Below are 15,039 nucleotides of genomic sequence, written 5' to 3'. Positions count from 1 at the left end.
GCACAACATTGTGTGAAGCAATTCTGGAAAATCAGAGAATCTGGTGGGCAAAGGACAGAGACATAATATCAAGGCAGGAATTGCCAAGTAAGCTGAAAAACAATTTCTATTAAATCTATAATGATCTTTGGAAGACATGCACACAGAAATGTAAATTCATATGGGGCAAATCAGGGCCTACTATGGCAACCAGTTTTATCAGGTCAGAGAAAACTCCATCTGTCACCAGTGACATTAGCTTTGCTTAGACAACAGCATACAGACAGGACAAGCATGAAATAGCACTTGCCAAGAATGTTACTGCAGACTTGAGCAACTTGTGACCCAGGCCTTTTTGAGCCCATTGTGACAGTGTCTTCATATATAGTAGCTATATTTCTCTTAAAGAATAGCAGTATTTCTCTTCATAGAAAGTAATTTCTCATCCATGTATTTTTAACCCAAAAGAGAACATAGAGCCTTCTGTGGCAGAGTTGCACAGATTAACTGCATATACATCCTTATTTTGTTTTATTCTTTCTGCCTTCTTCCTTCATTTGATTTCCCATCTCAGATTAGGCACAACTGTGAGCAACTGTCTATTTGCTTAGTCTGTACCACACATGGTTTTGTAGCTCTCCAGCATACCGTCCCATAGTTCTAATTTTTTCAGCCAGAGGAATCGTGATCTGTTTAATGGTTCCTCATATGGAAGTCATTAAAACTTTAATTATCATCTTTTCTCTTTGCTGTACAGTTGCTTTCCTGATGTATCATTTTTCAGATGAAAAGACTAAACTAGAGAAAGTACAGAAAAAATTAGTGCTCTTGGGGCTGAAAATAAGATGTTTCTGGTTTATTCTATGAGAGTTTTTAAATATTTTCTAGTAGTCTGTTTGTTTTAATGGTTACCAATAAGCCCTGAGCTGAGATTTTCATAGATCTGTACATTATAATGTTTCCTAAATCCTTCCTTTGTCTATTTGTTCCTGTCCTTTTACTCCTACAGTTTAAACAGTATTTGTCTGTTCGAAATCCTGCCCTCCCATTCATTCTGGGGTGGTAGCAGCCAGGTCAGTGGTCTTCATCACAAATGTACTTTTAGGATATTTTTAAAAGAGGATCCCAGAGCAGAAGGAGAGAATTTCTTGCATTTTAATTACTGTTCATTGCCACTTGTCCTGTTGCTAGGTACTGCTGAGGGGAGTCTGGCTCTATCTTCTTCACTCCCATCAGGTGTCAATCCACACTGACAAGATCCACCCTGAGCTATCTGTTCTCCAGGGTAAACAGCCACGACGGATGTCATGAGGGATTCAAAACTCTCCTTTATCTTGCTCTTTACCCATGTTGGCCTTTTCAATAATTCAAAAGCTACTACTCACAGGTGGCTTGCAGTCACTCTGAACTTCAAGTATGGTGTCCTTAATATAGTCTGCATTTTGCCTCCATTCTACCCTTTAGTCATCTTTGAAGTGCTCTTCATTGGGGTTTTTGGGGGGGTTTTTTTAGGTGCAGGATTTTCCTCCTTTTGTTATTTCTGCAAGACCTCTGAATACAATTGTTACTCTAAGACTTTTTCATAGTTACATTTATGATTCTATGATTCTGTTCCCATCATCCAGGCCAATATCAATAGTTGTTCTTCCTCTTGTGCATAGCTATCTGTTTAGAAATGTGGTGGTGTATTCTTTTTCTCCCTCCTTGGGGCCGCTCTACGATCTCAGGAATTCTCATTAGGCCTTGGCCTAAGTTGTGAGAAGTGTCCATTGACCACAGCAGGAACTGTTACAGGGGTAAGGTGGGGGCAGCACTGATCTTACCAGGTACTCCTGTTGCCTGACTACGGTGGGAGAAAAGAGATAATCCATCACCCCATGACAGCCTTGGGTCATTCTGTACCCGATTTGTAGCCTGAGTGGAATGGTACCATTGTGACTGACTTTTGAATATTACAGTAATTATTGACCTGTATTGAGGCCAGGATAGAAATTTACTGATAACTAAAGCAAATTGTTTTGGGAGCCTATAAACAGTGGTTCTAGGGGACACCCTTTGAGTTTTCCCGAGGCACAGTGGACTGTGACCAGCATCTCCCTCTGAGTGGGACACATCTCTGAGCTCACCAACTCTCACGTTTACAATACTTGAAGGACTGCCACTGAAAGTTGAAGACAGGTCCCGGGCTGATACTCCCAACCAGTCCTCAAGGCTCAACCCTTGTCCACTGAGAAATAACAATGCATTTGATACGAGCATTTCAAAGGGAGTTTTTAACAGGTATATCCTTATATATTTATGTATATATATTTTTTGTGCCTGGGTGCATGTGTGTGTGAATTGATTTAAATACCCTATAGCAAGTATAGTATGAATGTTGCCACCTCAGATCTATAATAAGTCACTGTTGTGGTTAGTAGTAGGTAGTAAATCCTATTGAGTCACTTTGTAAACGTTCAATTAATCCTTGATTAAGTGCTGCTAAATCCTTTAAATATAAACCACTGACACAGTGTGAGACTAAGATTGGACCTAAGTAGCTGTACTTAGACTCCACCAGGAGTTTAGGAAGCAAGGGCTCCCCTCTGAACCTCATGATTCAGTGGAAGGGTCTCCTTTACCCTTTTGCATCTCTGGTCTCCCTGTAAACCATTCTAAATTGATTATAATCTGATTTTCCTTTGTATGTTTCATCCATGTAGCAAGTAATAGAGTGAACCTTTTGTTAAGTCGTGCTTTCATTAAATTTATATTAAACCTGCTTTTTCTAATTCCTTCAATATCAATTCTTTAAGTGATCTAAACCAGTCATTCCAACAAGTCTTCACTTGTTTATAAAGTTATGCTTTTAAAACTAAACCTTTATTCCTAGGACCATGTCCAGAGATGATATTTTAGAGCTAACTGAACTTTTCATTATTATTTAAGTTTCTTGTCCTTTCCACATGTCTGAGAAGCTCTTCACTTCATTGTCCCTGTGGTCACCTTGGTCAGGCAGTCCATTGTACACTCCTAATCCTACATGGTTGTTGTCTGCCTGTTAACTAATCAGTTTCCAATCAGGAAAAGTCTTAATACTAATATTCATAACAACCATGTGGCTCAAAGGTTGCTCTGACACCCAAGACAGCTGATAAGATAGGAATTTACAAACCTAGGAGAGAAGCCACGTAACAATTCCTTAATGGTACATTGGGAATGTGGTGAATGTGGCAAATGTGGGAATGGCCATTTGGAGAGGCTGGGCTATCTGTCCCTGGCATTATCTCCAGCAGATGGAGTACCTTCTAAGTTTGGGCTTCACTGTGAATGCATGGGATTAGAAAGAAATTCAGCACAAAGAATGTGACATTCTTTCCTCCTTCATGAGCACAGTTTATTTCATCCACCAACATATTTGGCAGAGGACCCTTGTTTGTTTGTCCAACAGAGGGCCCATGCCAAGTTTTGTGTAATTTGACTTTGGTTGTAGCATGTTCCTTACTAGGTGTCCATGGCAGCATGGTAACAAACATTGTGCATCATTAGGGTCTTCCCTTATGAAAACTGAACTACAGCTGAGTTTGGGAAGAATTTGCAGCAGTGTGTGTGAGTAGCTCTCTTGCACTTTCATCAGGTTTCTCTTGCACTTAGAGTATGCTAATATTTTGAAACATTCTGTTGAGACATGCTGATAATCTATTGCACCTCCCTTTTAAGAAGAGATGTAGTAGTCGGTTCTTCTTGCTATCAAGTCTATAATAAAAAGTTACAGTGATTATATAATATATTTGTATAATCCCTTTCTCCTGAGTGTTATCTGTAAAATTTGTAGGAGGATCTTTGACATCCACTGAAGTGCAGCTCTTTGAGGTGGAAGCCAGAATCTGTGGGACACATCAACGTTGAAGTCTGGTTTAGAAGACAAAGCAAGGCAAAACACAATATCCATTTGAACCTGAAGCCAAAACATAGGTGGACACAGTCAAAATGTAGTGATGCTAATAGTACCCTTCTACTGTTACAAAAATTGCAATGGGAATCTACAGCTCATGTTCATAATCTTTTTCCTATTTCTCATCTGATACGAAACAATGCCAGTAAATGAGCAAATCTCCTTAATATCAAGATGAGGTACTGATTTCCTGTTATTTCTATATTTCCACTGCACAAATGCCTGGAGACTTTCATTAGAACAGAGCCCAACTGTATTCATTTCTGCAAAATCACAGGCTTCTGAAACTGTTGAAAAAGAAAACTATCCCTACTTATTCAGGCAGGAATTTTTCCTATAACATAACAGTTTTTTGTGGTGATATCTCTCTTGTGATAGTGATCAGGCTACATGTCCTGCATAGCAACATTAATTATAATCTGCTGTCGTCTCCTCATGACAACACGTAAGCTAAAACACTTGCAAATAAACCAAAATATTTTCTTCTGGATCAGGAGTTTGAATTAGATGACTGCATTTTCCTGGCATGAGAGGATTATTCCTTGTCTTTCACCTAATCCTCCTCTGTTATACAATATATATAGTTACACGTAGTTTTTTGTTTCCCATGAGTTTTAAAAGATTACTTTTCCACTGGGTTTCCTGCATCACTGTAATACTTCCCCTTGATTCTCTGGTTTCGTCTGCTCGACTCTGTTTATGGAGCGTCCAGTAACCTGAATGAAGTTACAGTTTTTAGATCTGTCATTGAGTCTTTGGATAGACTAGAGGCCCCAAGGTCTTGTATTCAACCCTTAAGATCTTTTGTTCCATCATCTGCCATCCATTGTGTCAAAGTAGTTTTTCCCACATGCATTTCAATTATGAAGTGATACTTAGTATTTGCTAAGGACTTTAAAGCCTTTGGTTTCCATTTGTCACTTGAGCTTTCCACCTGAGATCTTAGAAGGGCACTGAACTTTGGAAGCACTTTTGCAGATCTCATATATATTTCATCCTTTGATCTTAAGAATCCTTGCATTCACAGTTGTTTTGACAAGATAATACAGGTTTAAATCACCTCTGTTACTATTTGAGTTGGTGAGGCACAGTATGTTCACCCCTATTCTGAAGTCCCATGACAGCAGTAATTTCCTGTTTTCAGTGGCCTTTGAATAATCTGTGCACCTTCAAACAAAATCGTTTTTCAAGATGCAACACCTGTGTCCCTGTCTTGACTAATACTTGACAGTGCACAAATACCTATTACTATTGCATTTCAGCAAACATGTTATTTGGCATTTCCATGGGCAGTCAGGGATCTGGACTTCTGTGAACTTTTGAGTTTGTTTGGTTGTTGGTTTTTCCATGAGTTTTGTGTCCATAGTGTTATTAGCTATTAGTAGACAACTCAGAGGTGCTTTTTCATCTTTATTGCTGAGTATAAACAGCTATGATCACTTCATATTTTAGCTTTTTCTTAGCTCCTGTTAAGATCAGTGAAAATAATCTCATCTTCAGTGAAATGTCAGCATGATAAAGTTCATATAGATTTTTTTACTTGCAGATCATTTCTGAGCTTTACAGTCTCTTTCAATACATTTATATGCAAGTGTAGTTTGTGAAATTAGAGAAATTCCTCAAATGGTATTAAGAAATTACTAGATTTTTTTCCCTATAGGGACAAAAAAACTTTGATGTTAAATTGCCTTCCAGGAACCTGGCAACTTTTTATAGAGCTATTTAACCATGAGCTTTTGTTATTTTGCATCTATGTATGTCATAATATCTGAATGCAGGCATTGAGCATGAGAGGATGTAAACTGCCACCAGTTCAGTACCAGATCTCTTGTTTTCATTCACTACCCACTTAGACAGGGTTTGGTCCTGCTACTGCAAAACTACTAATCTCATGCTAATTTCTGTATAATCAGAACTAATTCATAATGGTTTCCTCTCATGAATCATGCACTCTGCCTCCTTCACAATCTGCAGTGATTTCTTGAACGGAATTCCTGGGTGGTTTTAGTCTTCTGTTGGTTTTGTGTCTTCCCTATTTTTTAATTTGTTCTCAGCTGTGATTTCTTTGTGCATCACTTACATTGCTTAGTTTTTTAAGACTCACTGAAAAAGCAGTTGCAAGCTTTTATATTTTCTGTAAGTTTTTATTCATTTAATCTGATTTGGTGTGTTGTGTTGAGTGGAGAATGTTCAGGGCTATACAAAAGAAAGTATCTTTATGTAATGTTTTGCCATTCAGGATGTGTTCATGGGCTTCTGTAGACAGAAATGGCTGGAGACTAATATATTAATGATAACCAACAGTCAGCATCTTGAGCTATTTGAGATGCTCCAATATTTCCCTGTACTCTTTTAGGAAGGATGATGTAATATATCAGAAAATGTCAACTTCTTAGTACAAAGAAATAGGAACATGGTAAAGAATTAGTGTAGAGCTGTTCTCAGGGACAGAGTTCACCTAGATGAAGGGATCTTGGAAATGGGGAGAGTTGTGACCTTAGGTCAGGATACAAGAGTGTCTGTGGAGATTAATTTGTGGGGGGGAGACAGAACAGAGGAGGCTAGTCAGGAAACCAGAGGATGCTTTTCAGCCACACAGAAAGGTCTGAACAGATCAGAAACTCCTCCTGCCTTGAAATCTTAGGAACAGCCTAACTTTTAGCCAAGTAAAGAAGCACAGGTTCTATACTAGTACCTTTTATATACATGTACAAGTCAACAGCTCTTAAAATTGCTTAAAGCTTATGATGTTACCCTTTGTGTTCAATGTAAACAATCTCTCCCTGAGCATGGCTACAGGATGTTTCATGATATACAACTTCCCATACAAACAACAGGTGTACCACTCTGGCTGGGTACACGCAGGCAGTGCTCTATTATGTAGTTAGATCACACCACGGTGACTTGGTGACCAGGGTGCAATTTTGAGGCAGTTAGTTGGATGACCTATAAAAATTAAACAATGTATTTATGTTATTGTTACATTCCTTTCTTCATCTGTAAATTCAGTACAAAAAAATAAGCTCCTTTACAGAACATTTCTAGTGATGGAAAGCATAATGGAAGAGCTAGACATTGCTATAGAACCATACTGTGAGGCAGAAACAGTGTGAAACTTTGACTCTGCATGCTGCATTGTGTCTTACAAGGACTACAGAAGCAAAGTTGATATTAGAAAACTTCCTTTTGACCTTTAGATGCCATAAGAGTTCTGCTTGCAATAAGATTAATTAATTATTGTAATAAGATTACTGGCCGACATGGGAAAGGCAATTCCCGTATTACAGACATAAGCAGTACTGTCCACAACTTCATAGCTTCCTTTTATTCTAAAGTTGCATTGCCTGCTAAGATCATATTCCAGCCAAATTCATTCAGATCCTACCTCTTCCTTAATCCAAGCTGAAGGCATGGTCCTGCTGTGCTGCCTGTAGCATCTAAAAAACAGCAAAAGGAGATTGTACATGGTCTCTATGCTTTGGGAGCAGACAGTGCAGGGGCACACTGCTATATGTTGTTACTACTAGGGAGGGCAGCCCCAGTCTGCTGCCATTCCCTCACTAATTTTAGATTACCTAGATTACCTGCACAAGCCAATGTAACCCCAAGACTGTAGTAGCAACATAGAAAAGGTTCATTTTTTCCCCACAGCTTCCATGAAAAGGCCCTTCCACCAGGATTAGGGATCAGGCTGAATGTAGGTTTCAGGATTTGCCCTTTCAATAAAAAAAATTAGAGTCGTTTTTCTTAGTCTCATAAATATGTGCTAAATTAAGATGTGTGGCTATTAGCAAAAACATCCTATTGATTCAACTGGTATAAACAAAAGGCTGCTGCTTTGTCATTCAGATATTCATATGTATCATTAAAGGAACAGGCACGCTCTGCCTGGATGTTACAGGGAACTACAGGCTTCAAAGGGTTATAGACTCTAAAGCCAAAACTAAATTAATTATTAACATGTAAAAGAGATTGATTAGGTCCAGGGCAAAAGCTGAGATTATAACCATCTACAATTTAGGAAGCATGTAATGTTATTATTCTCTCACCTCTCAAAATGAAGGCCTCCTTCCTAATCCATTAATACTCAGCAGCACTTTTTCAGGATAGAAATATACTTGTCAATACAACAAATGAGTTACATGGCTGAGGGGCTGCAACACAATGGAAAGAGTTTGCATAGCTTCTACAATCTTGTTTTGACTAAAGCTAAAGGGTGGCTTTATCAGCTGCTCAAACATAGCACAGGCACCCAGGGAGTGTGTCACAGCCTGCAGAAGCCTCTCTGAGACCAAACTGCCGTCAAAAACGGGGACTTTTTCTTTATTCCCACTTACAGCTAGGTACCCCCCACTGCCTCCTGACCATGAGCAGTGGGAAAGCTCCAGCTCCTGATTGAAAACTGTGCAGAAGGAAGGTTTCTGTCATATCACCAAGCTGCTCTCCCTTCCCTGAGACTGCACTGTATGGGCAGAGCTGGCACAGGTGCAGGGGAGGCGCACGTAACCAAAGGGTGTGAGGAGGTCCCCCCAAGTTTTAGGTCCACTTGAGTCATTCCTACAGTCCCCACTCAGTATGAATTTAGGCTGTTTCAGGTTATGCAAACAACAGGAAATTGATAAGCTTTATGTCTATAAGAAAATACCTTCATTTCAATAGCAATCTGTTATTAAAGTAGCTTGCACTTCTCCATGTTAATTATGTCAATGAAGCAGAAAAAAAAAAGGACTTTCTATCTCTACCAATTTTCTTCCATTTTCTTTTAGCTTTATTCCTGGGGAAACTTGTGAAAATATTTATACAAGAAAATAGGTACCACCAAGATCTATCTTGATTCATAAACAGAACCTGTAAGTCAGAATCCGGCTTGTAACAAAGAATATAGCCATCTGCTTCAAGTACCACTATTTTAGATTCTGCAGACAACTGATGAAACCAGCCTCTTTTCATGGGAGATAATCATTTCACAGGTAATTTCAGTCTAGGAATTCCACCCACCAGCACTGTGGAAACAGGGAAACAGGATACAAAATTGCAAACATTACATCATCAAAATTATATTGCCTAATAATACCCTTGTGTTCATGAAACAGGAACTAGCAGCTTTGGATAGTGGTTGACATCTTCTCCAGACATCCCATGCACTACTGGGTTCACTGAGGTGTCCTGGGAGTTCATAACAAGCAGATCACATATCCACAGGCGATACAATCTTCCCTTGTTTTCAAATTACTTGGGGGTTATATACAACTCCAAGCGTGCTGTCTCTTTTAATTTTTCTGAAGTGGTGGTGTGGAGATTGATACAATTCAAATCAAAACAGGATTGTTCAAGGAAAGAAAGAAGTTTTTTATAAAAATTGTTCTAAGACTGATAAAATCTGATGACTTGGTAAGAATGCAGATACTTCTCACCACTGTGAACTAGATCATTAACTATTGTTTTGCTAAAAGATGTCAGGAGAAGAATTTCACAATGAATATTTAAATATTTCAAGTTTAAGAGGCACACGGAATTCAGAAAGTTTGAACTAATAAGCCTCTGTAAAGGTCACAGATTATTTTCTGCTACAGCAGGACTCCAAAAGTATTAAAAGTATAGAAATTGCTTGCACTTTTTGAACTCTTGGGGGAAAAATTGAGGCATGGATAACAAGTAAAATAAGCATTGCCATTTTCTGGTAGTGTCATGTTTTATTTATTGTTTTCACAGCTTTTGGACTTGCACTTTTCTTCCAAAGCTGGTTCAATATGCATGTTGATCATGCCACAGATAAGACGTCTGCGATGAGACACAGTCTGTATATAAATACTAAATAAGCAATCAAGGGCTGGACTTTTTTCCATAGTTCCTCTAGTTTCATTACAGATTAAGTGCAACACAAGATATTGTCGGGGTCCCTTTCCCCCCCCGCCGTGTAGCCCTGGGAGAGGGGCCCTGAGGGCACAGACACGGGGTTTCCCTGTCCCTGCTCAGCCTCGTTCCCATGGGTTGGTTTGTGTTCCCTGCGCGGGCAGAAGGACCCTTGGGCCCGTGACTGGAACAGTTCCTGGGCAGAGCCCCGGCCATGCGGCTGGAGAAATAAACATCTCTGAAACATCTAGCAAGAATCGGTCCACATATATTTCTTTTCCACGGGCCTCGTTGTTTGACATACGTGTTACAGTATCTGCACTGTAACAAGATATTTCAGTGAAAATACATGGGATATCCCTCTTAATTCTGTAAAGTCTGTGCTACATCCTTTTATCAAAAACACTATAATGTAGCTTTTTCTACCCTATCTTTTAAAAGTCTGACTTTTTACTCCTAGTTCATGAACCTTTCACTGTATAAACAGTATCATCCTTTTTTTTTTTTTATGTGCCTCATCTGAAACCCAGCTGCCTGGCACATCCCCTTCCATCACAGCAAGGGGTGTGTAGACATGTGTTGGTGCAGAAAGCTGACCATGGACTGTCTGTGTACTCAGCATTCAGTCTAGTGAAAAACAGAACATGATAGGTTCATAAATTGTTTCCTATAACCTAAACCCATCTGTCTAAAGTCTGCTCTTTGGGATTGTATTATAATTGCTGTCTAGAAGCTTCTTTCCTGGTTGCTTCCTCTCAGCCCTGGCACAAACCCCAACTCCTGATAGGTTTCCTTCCAGCAGAGAAACACTTAAGAGTCTTTCACCTTTTGCTCTCAACTTATGCTGAGTACAGGAGGTTGGAGGAGGCTGCTGAGGGGCAATAAGAAGTCTTTCTTCTCCCTGATTATGTCCTTGTCCCTGCAGTTCTCCCACTGGCTGGCATCCGGGAAAAATCAGTGTCTCTGCAGTGCATCATGACACACTGGTGCAATACTGAAATGCAGCTATGTAAGTCTAATCCTGTGTAACATAGTTCATCTCCTTTTGTCAGCAAATTGAGCTGGACTCCTGCAGACGTGGCATACTCACAGGATAAGTACAGATAAGCTCTGAACTCATTTGTCAGGACATGTGCCTGGTTTCACACTGGCAGAAGCTTGGAGTCAATTTACTGATGCTAAGGAGTTACTAAACAGCAGCTGAAGAGGCTACTGGAGCAGCCACAGGACCTTTCTGCTCCCGTGTGGAAGTTACATTTATCTGCACTGCACTGGGGCTTACCAGACAACCTGTAATGCCTGAGTCCAGATGGCTAATTGTCCCCTGCTGCAATCTCAGCCTGTATTTCCATAGATCAAATCTTTTCTCTTTATTAAGCATTCAACCCTATGGGCAAAAATTCCAAACGTTCTTTATGCTTGTGCTGGGCCCTCTGCCTTATGGAAATTCATGATGCATTATGGAATTACTAGCGGAAACTATCCAGAATCAACAGGAATGACAGGTGAAACTCACAGTTTCCCTTGTTTTACTGCTCTCCTATGATCTCTGCTTGCTTTGATAATTAGCATTGCTATTGATCTCTTGCTGGCTAGCATGGAGAAAATACTCTTGGAGCTGCCAGTTTCTAACAATGTATTTGATAGTCTGCCAAAAGTTTTGCAAATAGAGAAAACCTTCTGGGTTTGGGGTTTGTAATGTTTTTTCAGTGGTACTAGACCATACTCCATCAGCAGTGGGAATAGTAGGAAAATGGTAATGAAAATACGAGGAAAGTGCGCATTGACTGGACACTGGTATGGAAATAATTTTTAATTCACTTGCTTTTTCTGTCATCCTACTTTTGAGGTCCTCAGCTGGCAGCAAAGGGCTCTGCTGCTGGCATGGCAGGAGCAACGTGGCTGATGACAGTGAAGCACTGGCACTCTGCTGCACTGGGTGCTGAATTCACCTCTGCAGTGGCCACTGGTGCGCCCCCCTCATTGCTCAGATAATTCTGGTTAACAGCTAAACTCTTCCAGGTTCTCCTCCCTGCAGAACGGAACTAGAAAATTTGAGGTGTATGCACTGAGTACTTTTACTCTAGGTTTTCCTTCTTCCTATCTGTCTGGAAACTCAAAAGGTAAAATGACAAGGCATAAGCCCTTTTGTAGGATTGGAAATGCAAAGGTCTGTCCCTAGGAGTCTCTCTTCTCCAAACTCCATAATCTGTGTGGGAAGAAGCTGCTCCCAGCACCTACACTCTGCAGGCTGTAAAGCAAGTACCATGAATGCAGGAAGGTGCTGTCCAAACATGTTTTCAGTCAAGTCTGTTTGTATCCTCCTGTGTCCCAGGACCTTGCTCAGTATCTCCCATTTCTTTCCTATATTTGCTTGGGCCACAGAGAAGGTTATCTATAAGATTATCTGATCATCTTTTTACACTCAATAACCTGTCCTTCTCTGTTGAGTTGGACACTAGTGCAACTGTTAAACAAGCAAGCTGAAAATATGTCTCATTACCACAACCCTTAATATATTTTCAGTGTAAGGTAATATTACTGAAGTTGGTGCACTGAAGAGAAGAAGAATGTATGTGCCATTTTGTGTCATCCATGGCAAACTGAGAGAGGAACACATGGCTGGGTGATTGAGGATATTTGGTTTCTTTGAGTAGCAGTTCTTAAACAGCTCCTTGCCCCGTAATCTCTTTTGGTCCACCTGCCCAGCTACATTTTGGTGGTAAGAGTTCACTATGGCTGACAGCTGACTGAAAGAAATGAGGAGAAGTCTGTGGAAAGGAAAAGCCAGGCAGCATTGTCACAGCCCTTTTTAAAGTGATACCTCCATTATATACTTTCAACATTGAAAGGGCTATTTAGTGGCTCAAATCTGCTCAAAACAACAACATCCAGGTAGCACCAAAAAAACCCCAACAAAAACCTGAGTTTTAGCCACAAACAGCAGTCATATATTATAATATTTGCCATCATATATCATCATCTTACCTCTTAAGATCAAATTAATAGAAAAGTCTAGGAGCATTACAGAAATCCTTTTCCCACAGTACCAGGAAAACAAACAATCTGCTCCAGTATGTGATAGACAAACAGTACGTACCAGAGGAGGCTTCCCCATCAGAGTGCCCGGCTGAGGGGTTAGGGCTGATTTTGCCTTTTGCTGTAGACTTTGTATCAAAGATGTTCTGGAAAGGAATGAGTTCCTGCCGTTATCACTCTGTCACAGTGCCCTTGACAGCTTTGACAGCTCACTTATGTCAGCTTTAAAATGTGACATGAGGATGATTCTGCAAATTCTCCAGCCTGTTCCAATGCAAACAGGTGGCTTCAAAGCAGCCAGAGGTCTGGTTTTGTCTTTGACTTTCTCTTAGCATGAGAGACCCTTCATGTGGCATGGATTTGTGTACCAGGTGTGACATTCCTTAGCCTTTCCTTTCACGACTTCCATGGTTCTTCACAAAGAATCCTGAATATCTACTTTTTCCAGAAGGCACAATGTGCCAGGCCCCTGCATGGCATGGCAGTCCTTAACAGTGCTTAATGAAAGGTTCGAGTGTGTTCTGATACAGCCCTAGAGTGCCACTACAAACAGACTGATCCTAACCATGCACCAGCATTTAAGTAGGAGCTGTCATCTGGTCAGCCTCACCTCAGTGATCCTTGTGGGCCCCTTCCAACTCAGAACATGGTGTGTGACTCTGTGATCAGACCTTGGTGCGGTATTGGACACAGAGGGCGAACACAGGGGCAATCCTTGCCCAGTATTGGCAGGGCAAAGCAGCAGCTGGAAATGCATCTCCTGAGCCAGGAAAGTTGCAGTGGCCTTAATGTGCTTTGAAAGAGCACCATTAAACACCTATTGCCTTGCCAGCTAATGGCATGGTAGGACTGCGAGGTCATTTCAACACAGCGAAATTAAGCTGAGTAAATCCTCTGCCACCCACCTAGGAGAGCTGAGAAGGCTGGGTTTTGAGGTACGCCCCAAAGAAGTTGTAAAATATTGCATCTGTGGAATGGATTTACTTATGATCAACCTGTTTTGATACAGCAAAAATTTGCATGAGTTTTTGATCATACCAGACACTAATCAAGCCCCAACTCTCACAATTTCTTGCAGACTTTGTAATCAGCTTCTAGAACCAGCCAGCTCTGTACCCTTGGTTTTCTCAGGCAACATATGGAATTACAAAAAAGAGAATGTTGCTGATAAAATCTAAGGCATGATGAACTTGGAACATTTTATGTAAATGTTTGTAGATAGAAAGATATTGATGTGCAGCAGAAAAAAATTGCTTTGTACTGCTTAATTATTTTTCTGCATACTAATAAAATCAGCATTGATACAAAAAGGAAAATTACACCATTTTGGTTTTCTTTTTTTAAAAATACACCAGCATGTTTATCCTTTAAATAGTTTTTGATATTGAATCAGAGAAGACCAAGGTATTAAGCTGTTGAATCAATTCTGAACAGACATTCTTTTATCATTAAATATAGTTAGTTTGGTTTTCACAGAAACTGCTTATATCTCTCTTTCAAGGTTTTTTTTTTTTTACTATATCAGCTCCCCTATAAGTCAATTTTATTTAACCAGTATCACTGGTAGTCTGCTAGTTCTACAGCTTGCCATGGTGTCTTTTCAGAAATAGCAGGACACTGCACAATTCTATTTTGGATGTACCAGTATGAAAAAAAGGTCTAAATCCAATGAAACCTTTTTGTGTTTTAGTGTCTGGCCATAGCTCCTATAGCTATCATAAATTTTTGGTCTTGCAAGAAACAGCTGGTGCAATAACATTTAAATAAGTTAGATGGGAAAAATATCGATGCAGTCTGACTCTTAGAAAAGAAGATGTGAAAATTGTCCTGGAATTGTATACAGTGCCAGGGTATTTGTTGTTTTCCAAGTGGGAACCATATGTAAGATGCAATAAATGTTTTTCCAGTCTCTGATGGAATCTGAATTTTGTCTGTAACAATTGAACAGATGCCTTTCGGGATGTCTATAGAAGAATAACTCGATTTTCTGACCCTGTAAGGCAATATTCACAAGCCTTTGGGATTATAGGAATATATTAGTTTCAAACAGGACTTTTAAATCCTAGAAGTTCAGAGAGCCTTGAAGCAGACCCTGTCAGTACAGTCAATTAATCCAGTGCCATAAAAGCTCATTTCTTTACACTGACTTTAGAGGATGACTAGCACAAATATAGGCACCTACACCAGAGATGTTAAATCAAATCCATCCCCACTGCACTCACTGCTTGGCCAAA

Source organism: Corvus kubaryi, unplaced genomic scaffold (assembly GCF_017639235.1).
Source record: "Corvus kubaryi isolate FWS band 111438036 unplaced genomic scaffold, C.kubaryi_AGA036_p1.0 37398, whole genome shotgun sequence".
Taxonomy (NCBI): Eukaryota; Metazoa; Chordata; class Aves; order Passeriformes; family Corvidae; genus Corvus; species Corvus kubaryi.
Note: the sequence above shows the minus strand (reverse complement) of the source record.